We start from the raw sequence: 12,867 nt of genomic DNA, 5'->3' as shown, positions 1-12,867 counted from the left end.
TTAATTTATTGATTTATATTATTTGTTATTTGATCCCTAGTAAGTTTGAATAGTTTCAAATTACTCCCTTTAGGTTTTATAGTTTAAATTTGAACTTAAAAGTTTTGTTTTTGAAATTTAAATAGTTAAACCCTAATGTTTTGAAAAGTTTCAAAACTTGCTCTCAAGTTTTGGAATTTAAAATTTTTATTAAAAGTTTAATGTTGAAATATTTAAATTCTAAAACCTAATGTTTTGAAATGTTTCAAAACTTGCCCTCAAGTTTTGGAATTTGAAATTTTGATTAATAGTTTAATTATGTAATATTTAAATTCTAAAACTCTAGTGTTTTGAAAAGTTCAAATTACACCCTCACGGTTATGTTAAGTTAATCAAAAGTTTAATTAAAAGAGAAAGTTAATAAAACCACCTAGTATTTTAAAAGTGTAAAATACACCCTATACTATATATATGTACCATTTAAAGTCTAATATTATATATATATATATATATATATATATATATATATATATATATATATATATATATATATATATATATATATATATATATATATATATATATATATATATATATATATATATATGAGTAAAGAGTCAGTCTTACCGTTAGTAGGCCTCATTTACGAAGCTGGTCTATAAGGGGTGTTTAAGGAAATTGCCTATAAAATGGCGATTGAATGGGTATCCACTCGTACCCACCGCACTCTTGACTAGTGGAGGGTCGTTAGCCGAACGGATAGGATAGGACGAAACCTTCCATTATAAGTATAATGAAGTACAAAGTAACTAAATGCTTTTACAAATTCCCAATATTAGTTACTTTAGGGAAGAATGTGAATTTGTATGCTAATCCATGGAATTACACTTCGTACCCTTGTCAAACGTTAGTGGAGCGTGTGTGGCTAACCGACACATTGATTAGGTGATAGTAGCAATTGGGTGCACCACGTGATTCGTATGGTTATTCACACCTTGTTTGTGATCCTCGGCATCCCAGTCACAAATAGAAGGGCATAATCGAGATTAAACATGCCATTGAAAAGTTCAATGAATCTCAAAAGATCTAGGAGTTTCAATTCATTTAAAACTTAAAAGTCTTTTTCGTTTTTCATGGTGGAAATTGGTAAATCGTCATTTACCTACCTTCAAATATTCTGCAACTAGATTACGGCATCCCTCTTCTAGGTTGTAGAGTATTGTGTTGGATCTTAGCCTTGATGTTTCATTTGGGTGTTACATCAAGGATTCTTATCAACTAACTTGAATTTTCTCCCGTTTTGTAGATGTCTAAATCTTACAATGGTCTTCCCAAGTCCCTTGGAACAAGCTTTCCAAATGAAGATAACGTTCCACGATACGATCAAGGAAATGAGAGTCATGCTTCACTTCCTCCATCTCCTCCAATTATTTTCCCTAACCCACAAGTTCAAAGGCTTGAAAAGTTCAAGCTCACTCAAGCTCTTTTCGCAAGTAAACACGAAGATGGGAAACCTGTGTGTGCACACATCTTAGAGATGAAGTCACACATTGATAGGTTAAGGATGATGGGTGTCGATATCTCAGAAATGTTGGCTGTCAACTGGGTTCTTCAGTCACTTCCTGAATCATATAGTGAGTTCGTTAGAGAGTAGTATATGATGGACCATGACGTAACCCTCATTGATTTGACCTATTTGCTTATAGCTGCTGAATCAGAAATGATTTGGCGTGCTGATCAAGCAAATTTGTCTGGCAAATCAAACTCCCAAACTTCAATGGACATTGAAAATGGTGACATTAGAAATCCAGAAAAGGTAAATTCTGAGATAGTTCCTTGTGCCATTCCAAAAGAGTCCATCTGCTTCTACTGCCAAGAGAAGGGGCATTGGAGACGAAGCTGCCCTGTTTACCTGAGATATCTAAGAGATGGGAGAGTCAAGACGTATGGCTCTACTTCTGGTAAAATCTATTAACTAACTCTATAAGTTCCTATTCTTTGATTCTTAATACATGATGTGATAAGATTACATTTTGATGTTTTTGCAGGATCGAAGAAAAGAGAGGAAGCTTAAGGCAGAAGCGTGCTGAATCTGATCATGAAGAAATGGATTTCGATCGCATGGACTCGAGGATCAGATTTTTGAGCTGCTACTCTAGAGTTAGGATAGATTGATAAGAAATATGTAATAGCATAGTTTTTCAGTTGAATTACATTGTAAGGACAAGTTTTTCCGCAATAAAATAAATTTTGATTTTGTCTTATTTATTTATCCTTGCAATGGTGTGTGTATGAAAAATTGATGTTTGATTGTTTCTATTGTTAGCAATGATTCTTTATTATGTTATTTATGGAAATGTCGAGAATTTGCCAAATAAGGGAAGATTCTCATCGCCCAAGTTTCAGTTGGACAGAAACTTGGAGTCATGCAACTTGGTTGCGTGATGAATGAGAAACTTCATATTTGGAAATTAGACTAATTCTTTGGCAAAGTGTCAAGAGAAGGACTAGGAGATCGAGTACACTAGGTTGTGCGTTGATCAAGTACACCACAAGAGTGATAAAGATATTCGTCATGATTTACTAAAGTTTAATAAATATGGTTATACTTACAAGATTAAGTATAATTCTGAGTTGATCGAAAGAGTTTCAATCAATAGCAGAACGAATAAGAAGAATCAAGTAGGCAGAAAGATAAAAGTTTCTCTATTCTAAGAAGAAGGGAGACTACCTTTTATTGTGTTTTATGATAAGTCTTAATGATTAAGAACTGTTTCTCAATTGGTCCTCTAAGTGAGTCTTAGTGCATTTGCATCTCTAAGAAGAGGAATCGAGAATTATGGAAATAGTTAAAATCAATAAGTCAATCATACTTCATTTCAATATCAAGTCTTAGAGTTGTATTCCAAGATTGTGAATTGAGTGACACGTCTTTAGTAGGTTTATAACACTCAACAAATGTGGAATTGGAAAAAGTCTTCTTATTCCTGCACATTTGAGATTGGTAAGTTGTGATGTCTTGGATAAGACAAAGACCAACTAGAACCAATTATGTGAAGTGATAGTCTTGATAAAAACTACACTAACTTTTGAATATTTGTTTTGTCAAGGAATGTTTCTTGACAAGAGAATCTTATATGTCAAGGAGTCAGTGGGAGTCTTAATGGTCTTGAAAGGTTTCAAGAACAAATCGAGAGTTAAACCTAGTTGATCATCACTAGCACACGACTTGAGGTTTAAAGCCTATCGTGGATGACATACTCTTTTTCTGTGCCATTCCAATTGAGTTAATTATGCATGTGAGTTCTATGAGTTCTCATTTGAATACATAAAGACAAAGCACCTTGATCAATGGAAAGTACATTGATATGAAAGGGTGAGTTGCTTGGAAAACATGGTGGGCATTCATGTTACCATGAGGCAAGAAATCAAGATTGATCACGTTCGGTCCATATGAGTTTGGATTTGTCGCAAACTTTGGTTTTGACAAATTCACATGGATAGGAACACATACACTTTAAAATCTAAGTGTCATGAGGTTTCCCTCCTTCATGAAAATGATTGTAAGGAAATGCTTTCACTAAGAGAGATTTCAAGAAGATAGCAATTTTGAAAATTGTATTCTCAAATTCGATTATGATTACGGCATCCCTCTTCATAGCTCGAATTGTGAGATTTGGCAATTATTCTGAACATTTGGGACTTAGTAACATAAATTCTGAATTGTTTATAAACACATGTGAGCTATCTAAGGAAAGGCGTATGAGCTTAAAAAGCTTAGATAAAGGCATATCAAAGCATTAGGTATTAGAAATATGAACTTAAGGAATTCAATAAGCATTGTTTTCTAGAAGTTCAATTGTTTTCTGAATACATGTCAAAGCTAGTGGGAGTATAAGTGTTATGCTGGTAAGAAAATAATCATCATGTTAGTGGGAGCATGATTATTATGGTAAGTATTGCAAGTTAGCAATATTAACTATAGAAAACAAAGATTCACTTTGCAAAGTTGCAATGGTTGAAAAGTTGTTTTGCTATAATTAAGGGAGAGAATATTATACTTCGTTTCAAAATTCTAGAGCTTAGATCGAGAAATGTTAATAAATTTAGTCAAGGATACATAGTGCATACTCAAAATTCGATTATGATTACGGCATCCCTCTTCATAGTTCGAATTGTGGGAACATGGCACATAAAATATCATGGCAGAAGGCTGATAAAGTATCACGTCTTTATGTGAGACATTGTGCATCGTGTCCAATACGCTTCGGGTATAGGATCGATTGCATATGCTATAATATTTGACCATTCTAAAATTTTCCAAATGCCTAGGGCATGAAGAGGGAAAAAGGAACTAGAATCGGTTTCGACTAAAATAATTAAACAACTATCAAAGGACGATCTGAGGTTCACTGAGGATTCGTCGCTTGTGAGTAGTTGGAAGTATAGTACTGGATGGACTATATTGACATTATTATGAATAGATAAGATTCTATTAAGAATGAGTTGTCATATGGCAAATGTGGAAATGTTTCCATTATTGGGAGTTGGATATTAAGAAATATGTCTAGATTAGAAACTTTTATGCAAGAAGGATGAATGTGAGACTTCACATCTATGGAATTGTCTTGTAACAATTTCTGATAGAATACCTTATAATTTCATTAGTCGGGTCTTGGTGACTTTTGTGCTATGACATTACGAAAGAATCATTGCATAAAATGTTAGAATCTGACATATTCTAAAAGTGGCAAAAATTTGGATTGGGGATTGTGAAATGAGTTTCATTGGAAAAGTTTTTCAATTGATCTATTTCACAAAATATGGACCATAGGAAACCAAAGTGTGCATGCTTGGAGCATGGGACAATTGTGGTTATAATTCGAGTAATAAGTTGATTTTCTGAAACAATAAGCAATGAATAATGAGTAATCAATATGGTGTTTAAATAAAAGTGTTTTTTTTTACGCTCAAAAATTTTTGGGACCATAGAGGATTAATATTATTATTGCGTTTCACTTTGCATATTTTGACTTCCAGAATAACTAGGTTATTCGAACCTCCACAGTCGGTCATACGTTGGAAGTAGGTATGAAGGAAGACTGTCATGAATCTGTCTGTAGATTGTCTAAAGTGTTTAGACATAGCACAAGTTTGCTGTAGAGTTCATGAGTGCTTTGATAAGATTAAAGTATTGGATTAAACCCACGCTCACTTGAATCACTTCATGGTTTTATCACGGGTGATTGGTGAGACGATAACATTGTATATTCTTGAAACCGAGACGTGTGAGTTGTTATTTGCTAGTCGATTGCACATTGATGATAAGTAAACGCACCAGCAACTTGGTGTTATAAAACTTATTGTTGTGTGTGATTCGATTAGTAGGTGCAAGCAAGCATTTGAGTCGAAGTTTATCCATTCCTTTTACCCAAAGTGGGATAAAAAGCGATATCTTTGGGCCCCTCGATGATTTAGTGATGACACAGGAAAGTGCTCGGCCGGGCCAGGACTAATTTGATTTGTTCAATTAGTCAGTCGTCATAAATCGGAAATCGGGAAACGACATATAGACTGAGAGAATGATTTCAATCCATGTCACATGTCTATACGATATCTTGTAGAATGGAGGAATATATGATCCCTTATCTAAAGGACACGCGTATCTGATAAGATCAGAGTTGACAGCGGCTTTTGAAAGCTACGATTGCTGATCAGGTTCTGAAGTTATGTAAAATAGTTATTAGACTTATCCAAGTGGGAGACTGTTGGATTAGTGTCTAAGTCCATAACTATTTTGATATGTACTTGACCCGATTATGAGCATGGTCCTTTTGGGTTGCCTTCACCATAGCAATATGTAGGATGAATTAAGGAGAGAAAGGTTTAATTATGATTTATTAATATATTATAAGAATAATATATTAAAGGAGAGATCATATTGTTTAATTAATATTAGTCAAGAATTAATTAAGAATTAATTTAGTGGCTAAAAGAGATTAATTAAACTTAGGGGACTGGATTTGTAGTTATAAGATAATTACAATTGGGCTATGGATCACCTAATAATATATTGGTTTGACGAATTCTATGGGAAGCCCATTAGAAATCGTCCAAGGGATATGTTAAAGGAGTCCAAGGGCTGCTTAGGGCTTAAGCAGCCAGATTAGGGTTTCCTAGTTGTAAACCCTAATAGCCTACATGTATATAAAGGACACTTAAGCCCCAAAAACGTGGACAAGTAATCCTTTAGGGTTTCCAGCCGTTTTTGGTGCCTCCTCTCTCCTCCCTCTTCATCCAAGTTGCTTAGTGGTGTTTGTGACTCCATTAGAGGTGCAACACTTGAGGCACTAAGCTTTCTGAAGCCAATCAAAGCAAGGATTGATTGTTATTGCTATATAACAATCAAAGGTAATTACTAAACCCTCATTTCAGTTCTTATTTGCTAGATCTAGGGTTTGTAAGTCTTGGATTCATTGCATGTACAATAGAGAAACCTAGATCCAAGCATTAGGGTTTGTATGAGCACATAGGATTGTTCTTATGCTTAAAACCCATCAGAATGTGCCTAAAAACAATATGTTACAATCTAATCGAATCTCCAATCCAGACATTGTTATAAGAGCCTCACACTCTTCATGAAGATACAAGATTCCTCTGACTACGTACAAGATTCCCAACCAGGTGGTGTTTCAGCGTTAAAGAGAAGATTTTTCAGTGACACATTGCTTATAAAATCATACACAAGAAGCTTTGTAGATACCCCTATGTAGAAATTAAGAAACACAACCGAGTTCTGATGATGGGTTTGTTTAATAGTTGTTTCTCCTTCAAACATAATTTCCAATTGATTCAGCCACAACTATCGCATGTTACCGAGTGAGAAAGAGAATTAAGAGGGAGGGAGGGGGGAGAATTAGAACCAGAAAATACAAACATGGTTGATAAAGAAGAGAAACGGTTGAAGACAACAAAGATATCTCATCTCCATGTTAGTGTTGGAATGAGATATGTAGTCTCGCAACCCCTTCCCTAGCCCATCGTACCCGTATCAGATTCCATACCTAGTTTCTCGTTGGAGAACAAAGAATAAATCAATAACACGGACAGAGTAGATGATGGATTCTAGGATGATTTTACAGAGTGGTAGAGAGGGAGAGAGGAGAGAGTAACAAAGAGAGAGAGAGAGAGAGAGAGAGAGAGAAAGAGAGAGTTTGAGGGCTTTTTGCTTCCACTACCACATTGTAATCAGTTAATCTCTCGCTTCATTTTGTTTTTTCCTTTAATCTGTTAATAGACTTTAGTTGATGATGAAGAACAAATCCAATGATAGGTTTTAGAATGCTCTGAGAGAGAGAGAGAGAGGAGAGAGAGAGAGAGAGAGAGAGAGAGAGAGAGAGAACCTCTCTTATTTTTCAATTATAAAAATATGTCAAGTTTCAAAAAAATGCAAAATAAATATCCTAAGCGTATTATAGTCATTTCAGTTATCGAGGGACCAAATCTGCAACGAAACTAGATGAAAATGACCCACGAAGCCAAAAAAAAGTCGAGATATGGACCAAAACTCGGAAAAAATGCATATCACAGGAACCATTTTTGTAGTTTTCTCTCTCTCTCTCTCTCTCTCTCTCTCTCTCTCTTCTCTCTCTCTCTCTCTCTCTCTCTCTCTCTATATATATATATATATATATATATATATATATATATATATATATATATAACAAACATCTCAATATCACGTGCAACAGACTAACTAGTCTACCAGCCTAACATCACATTATAACATAACTATATCCTAGTACACAAGGATACATACTAAATTCTATAAGTATACACTACAAGAAACGGGACCTATAGGGACGACAAATGTCGTCTCTATAGGTTAAAAAAGTCCTCCCTATAGGTGGTCGGGACGACATGTCGTACCTACAACTCTCGTCCTCATAGCCCCGTCGTAATAGATCTTTTAGGTCGTCGCTATAAATATCGTCGCAACAGGTATCCTTTAGAGACGACATGTCGTCCTGTTCTGGTTCGTCGTTATACGTTGTTGGTCTCCATTGATGAAGCTATAGAGACGACATGTCGTCTCTATAGGTATATCTATAAACACAACATGTCGTCTCCATAGATACATATGTAGTCGACTCCCCTTACCCTTTAGCAACAGTTTGTCGTCGTGGTAGATGCACATGTAGAGACGACATGTCGTCTCTATAGGTATGCCCATACAACTGCTCTTTTTTTTCTGTATAATTTCTCAGTTTTCACATCACAAAATTGTTAAAACAGTAAATTTACAAATAGATAAAATGGTAAATTTAATTGCAAAACATTAATATTCGAAACACTACATTAATTACAATCTCAAAACGCTACATTATTACAAATATAATTAAAAATTTTCTTTATATTATTACAAATATAATGTACTCAAAAACTTATATTAAAGAAAACAAATAATCATATGACATTTCTGTCTCAATTTATAAAAATAAATTTAAATGATGATTTTAGAAACTAAAAGGATATCACCATCCCTTGGATCAAGAATCATGCTCACTGCTTCTTTCCATTCTCCTTTAAGTAATTTAGCACCAATAAGGTGAGTAGGTATAGAACTACTCCCAAATCTCTGTTTCAAAATCCATATATTAATCATTTTCTTTTCTTTTTCTAAATAAATTAATTCATCTGAGTGACACCTTATTACCTGCATATCAAAGTAGATTACAAATCCATGTTTTCCAAAAGCATCTGCTGTTGCTTTTACAATATCCTCAGAATATGCAACCACCCCCTACAAAGATGCAAAAGACATATATGCCCTCATCATCCTCATCATTGAAAATACCCATCTAACAAATGCAGCCTTATCAAACCTTAGTGTGATTGTGAATTGATTTCCATGTAGTTGACCAAGAAGAAGACCTTCATTGACATAACGAAATACAAATTACAAAATCAAACATTCACATGTTAAAAGATTGATTATAAACGAAAATAAACAAACAAATAAATAAAATTCAGTGCACTTACGAAAAGTCGCCAACTTTAATTCCAATTAATCTATTATTTAGATTAGCGACTTTGTTTGCACGCTATTTAAATACAATGACCTGAGATTTCAAGTATGCCAAAATGTCAGACTTCATAGATAAAGAAAAAATGTGTGTGTGTGTGTGTATATATATATATATATATATATATATATATATATATATATATTAACATTTTTGTGTACATTAATATGGTTGATACAAAAAGAATATTTACCCTTTGAGTTGTTACAGCACACTTATCTTCTGTACCATAAAATCCAAACGCCCTTGGCTGTAAAAAGTAAAATTAATAATCAGGTAAAATATTGCATCTTTGGGTCTTAAAAGAAATGTCATTGCATATTTCGTATAAAAATCCACTTTGTTGTATAAATTAGGAAGAATGTGAAACGTTATTGTATAAAAGCACATTTAATCTCCTACAAAAAAATACCAATTCGATTGAATTACTCAAAATGATGTGTAAGCACAATAACCTGAATGCCAAGCATCTTTCCAATCACCCCTAATGCCTCTTGTGTATCCTTGTTTTCCTTACAAAGATGAAATCTAGAGATGAATATTTGAAAACATTGTCATTAGTAAAGAATATAAAGCTTCAAAAGTAAAACATTGTCATTAATGAAAGGAAATAGGATGCTATAATAAAGAAATATATGAAAGTATGTTGCTATAGTAGACACTACCTGAGGAACTTTCCAAGATGCTCAGGCCAATGATCTGAACGTCTACTGTCATAAGGAGTCTCATCTCTTCCTTTCCTCTTCTTATTACCTCTGCGTCTTTCATTATTCCCCCCCCCCCGAATTCAATCTCACACGTATGCATTTTGATGAGGATTCAGGTCCATCTACTGTGTCAGTAACCAAGAACTTGAGTTTCTCTTTAAAAAAATTATGAACTGCCTAAAGGGAGAAAATTATTAGTAAATTACACATACACATACTATTTATTAGCTATAGTTGATGAAAAGAAACATTGAGAAAAAGAGATTCCTACTGTTCAATGAACTTTATCAGAACTTGGAGAAAGAACAATGGAGGTATTGGTAACTGTAACTCCATCTTCATCGTTTGAATTTATCTTATCTATAAACTCCTTTAGGGAGTTGGCATCAGAGTCACCAACTAGGGCTCTAAACGATTCAATTTCACTATAATGGTTACCATTTGGTTGTTTTGTAGTCTTTGATTCATGTTCCTCTGCTGTCTGAATCGAAAAAATGTAGACCGTTAAACTCAGATGTCAGGATGAATGGAAATGATCGTGAATTAGATGATAAGAGATGGTAACAGACCTCCATTGGTGCATCTATGGAAGTCAAATGAACAACATTTCCATCCAAATCCACTTGATTGACTATAAAATTAGAGTACCTGTAAACAAAAAACATAAAATCAAAAGGAATACTCTTCATTTGAATTAAATGTAAATTCACAACTGTTCCACGCTTACAGAATCATTACGAATGTCTGAAATGAATGGAGAATACATGTACTCCCAAGTCTGAAAGCTTGATTTGTAGAGGATGAAATGAAGAGGCTCCCAATAATTGAACACTAACCTAGGTCGCCGGAGTCGGGCTTGTATTCGTTAGAATTTGTAACCGGAGGTGAAAATGAAGCCGGTAGTTAGAATCGTCGGCGTTGAAGCTAATCGTCGGTGGTCTTCGGCAACTAACATGAGGATCGAGAGTTAGTAAGAAGATTTGTCGGGAGTGGGAGGTGGGGAAGTCGCCAGGGGAGAATTGTCAATCGATCGATCGATAGAGAGAGAGAGACTGATGATTGAGCGTGCATGAATAAACGAAGGGGATGCTCTCCTAATATTGGGCATATAAAGCTATGGGGACGACAAGTCATCCCGATAGTTATCCACGTCCGAGCATTATTTCCGTGAAGGGATAAAAAATATGTTATTTATAATTTTTGCTATTTGTTAGAGCGATAAGTCGTGGCGACAAGTGTTTCAAGAATGCGCTAAATCCACATCCTTTCCCGCTTAACACACTGAGACGAGAAGTCGTCGCTGTAGCCTCAAAAGTCAAAAAAAATCGTCAACTCTATGGCAACGACATGTCGTCCCTATAGGTAGCCAATAATGACGACAAATGTCGTCCCTATAGATCCTTATTCTTGTAGTGATACTGAACAAACTCACTTGAGGTAAACAAGAGAAGCTAACCAGCAACCGCAACACAGCAACCAACACAAAAACAACTAACACAAGCCACCTATTGACAAACGGAGACCAATCCTTAGACAAGTAGTCAATTCTATCAAAGTTTGACCAAATGTCAAACTTGTCAAAAAGTCAACGGTTAACGACCTTCACGCCGTTAAACATGACAAAATAATTAGGATATCTCTAGAAATCGCGTCGTGACACACAGATGCCGCGCCATGATTTTTGGCTTAACAACCTTCTACTTTAAGGACTTAATCGATTAAGTCGAGGACCCTACTCAAAAGAAATTTCTATATTACTAATGTTTTTAAATACTGAAGTTCATGTTTTTAATTACTAATATTTTTAAATATTGAAGGTCATGTTTTTTACATTAATTGTTTTAAAAGAAATTTTTTAATTAGCTGGTTAGCAGATGACTTTCTTCCTTGGTCTACAAGTTAAACAATCAACTCAAGGTAATTTCATCGACAATAGTAAGTACATCATTGAACTTCTTAATAAATATTCCTTCAATGGCTTTAAGTGCTAAATAAAACTCCAATGTCCACCATTGTTAAAATATGGTTTGATCCCGTTTGAAAGGATGTTAATCCTTCTTTGTAAAGGGGAATGATTGGATCCTGATGTATCTCACTACTAGTAATCCTCCTTTGTGTGCAAGAATTCAAGATATCCTCAAGGAATCTCATGTACTAGTTGTGGAAATAATTTTTATATACCTAAATGAAACTCCAAATCTTGGTCTCTGGTATCCGAGAGATTCTAAATCTTCGTTAATCTCAATTTCAATACTTACTTTAAATTCGTTAATTAGGTGCCTCAATCTATTCACGTAAAGGAACATGAGATTATTGACCATGATGGCCTTGATTTTGGTGCTTTATTGAGGATTTACATTCGTGTGTACTTCTAATCCTTCATTCTTTAACTAATGTGTTTTTTGGTTAATTTACCTTTTCTGTAAGCAATACAAGCTTCGCCGCTCAAAGTTCTGGTGATTTAATTTACAAGTTTGTCAAATTTGGGATTTTTAATGTTACTCTTATAAAAAGTGGGATTCTTTAAAGTTGTTTGTTTTACTGGTGTTGATAGTTACGGAAAAGGAAAACAAATGAGTATTAAGAATCTCAAATCAATTAATTTCTCGGACAACTCCTTCTCAAATCTTGGTGGTGGTGGTAGAGAGGGATGCCGATATCGGTGAGGGAAGAGGAGTATTGCATAGAAGAGGAAGAAAATGAAACAAGTACAGAAGGAGAGGGTGCGAGTGGGGGTGAGTAGCGCTTTTTATTTATTTTCTTATTTTCAATTATTAACTTTAGTTAGAAGAATATGTAAGAAATTAAAAGCGGAAAATAAGGTATTTATGTAGCTCAAAGACCAATCGTACAAATTTTAGAAACTACACGGAACTTTCATTAAAATCTTAAAATCACGGGGACGACCATTCGTATAAAACAATTAATAGGAAATGAAGTTATTACCTTTAATAAATAAATAAATAAAAACAACGATCAACAACTTAGTCAACTCTTTCAAGGAGTGGCCATCAACTCTCAAATTTTTCTTTGTGATTAGGTCAACTTTTGTATTGAATATTCACATATGATTTAGTAGTAGTTAAGAATTTAAT

At 34.4% G+C, this 12,867-nt stretch overlaps 1 long non-coding RNA gene across 1 annotated transcript; it reads right to left on the bottom strand.

Annotated features, from left to right (window-relative positions):
* Positions 1-9,258: 9,258 nt before the first annotated feature.
* LOC145156249 (uncharacterized) lies at positions 9,259-10,089 on the bottom strand. Its single transcript, XR_013736565.1, has 4 exons — positions 10,044-10,089; positions 9,731-9,949; positions 9,521-9,593; positions 9,259-9,315 (listed from the first exon to the last, which is right to left on the bottom strand). It is a non-coding gene; the product is annotated as an uncharacterized LOC145156249 (long non-coding RNA).
* Positions 10,090-12,867: the final 2,778 nt, after the last annotated feature.

Source organism: Lactuca virosa, chromosome 2 (genome assembly GCF_052849685.1).
Source record: "Lactuca virosa cultivar CGN04683 chromosome 2, Lactuca_virosa_CGN04683_v6, whole genome shotgun sequence".
In the NCBI taxonomy this organism is placed as follows: domain Eukaryota; kingdom Viridiplantae; phylum Streptophyta; class Magnoliopsida; order Asterales; family Asteraceae; genus Lactuca; species Lactuca virosa.
Note: the sequence above shows the minus strand (reverse complement) of the source record. Positions and strands in the feature narration are given on the sequence as shown.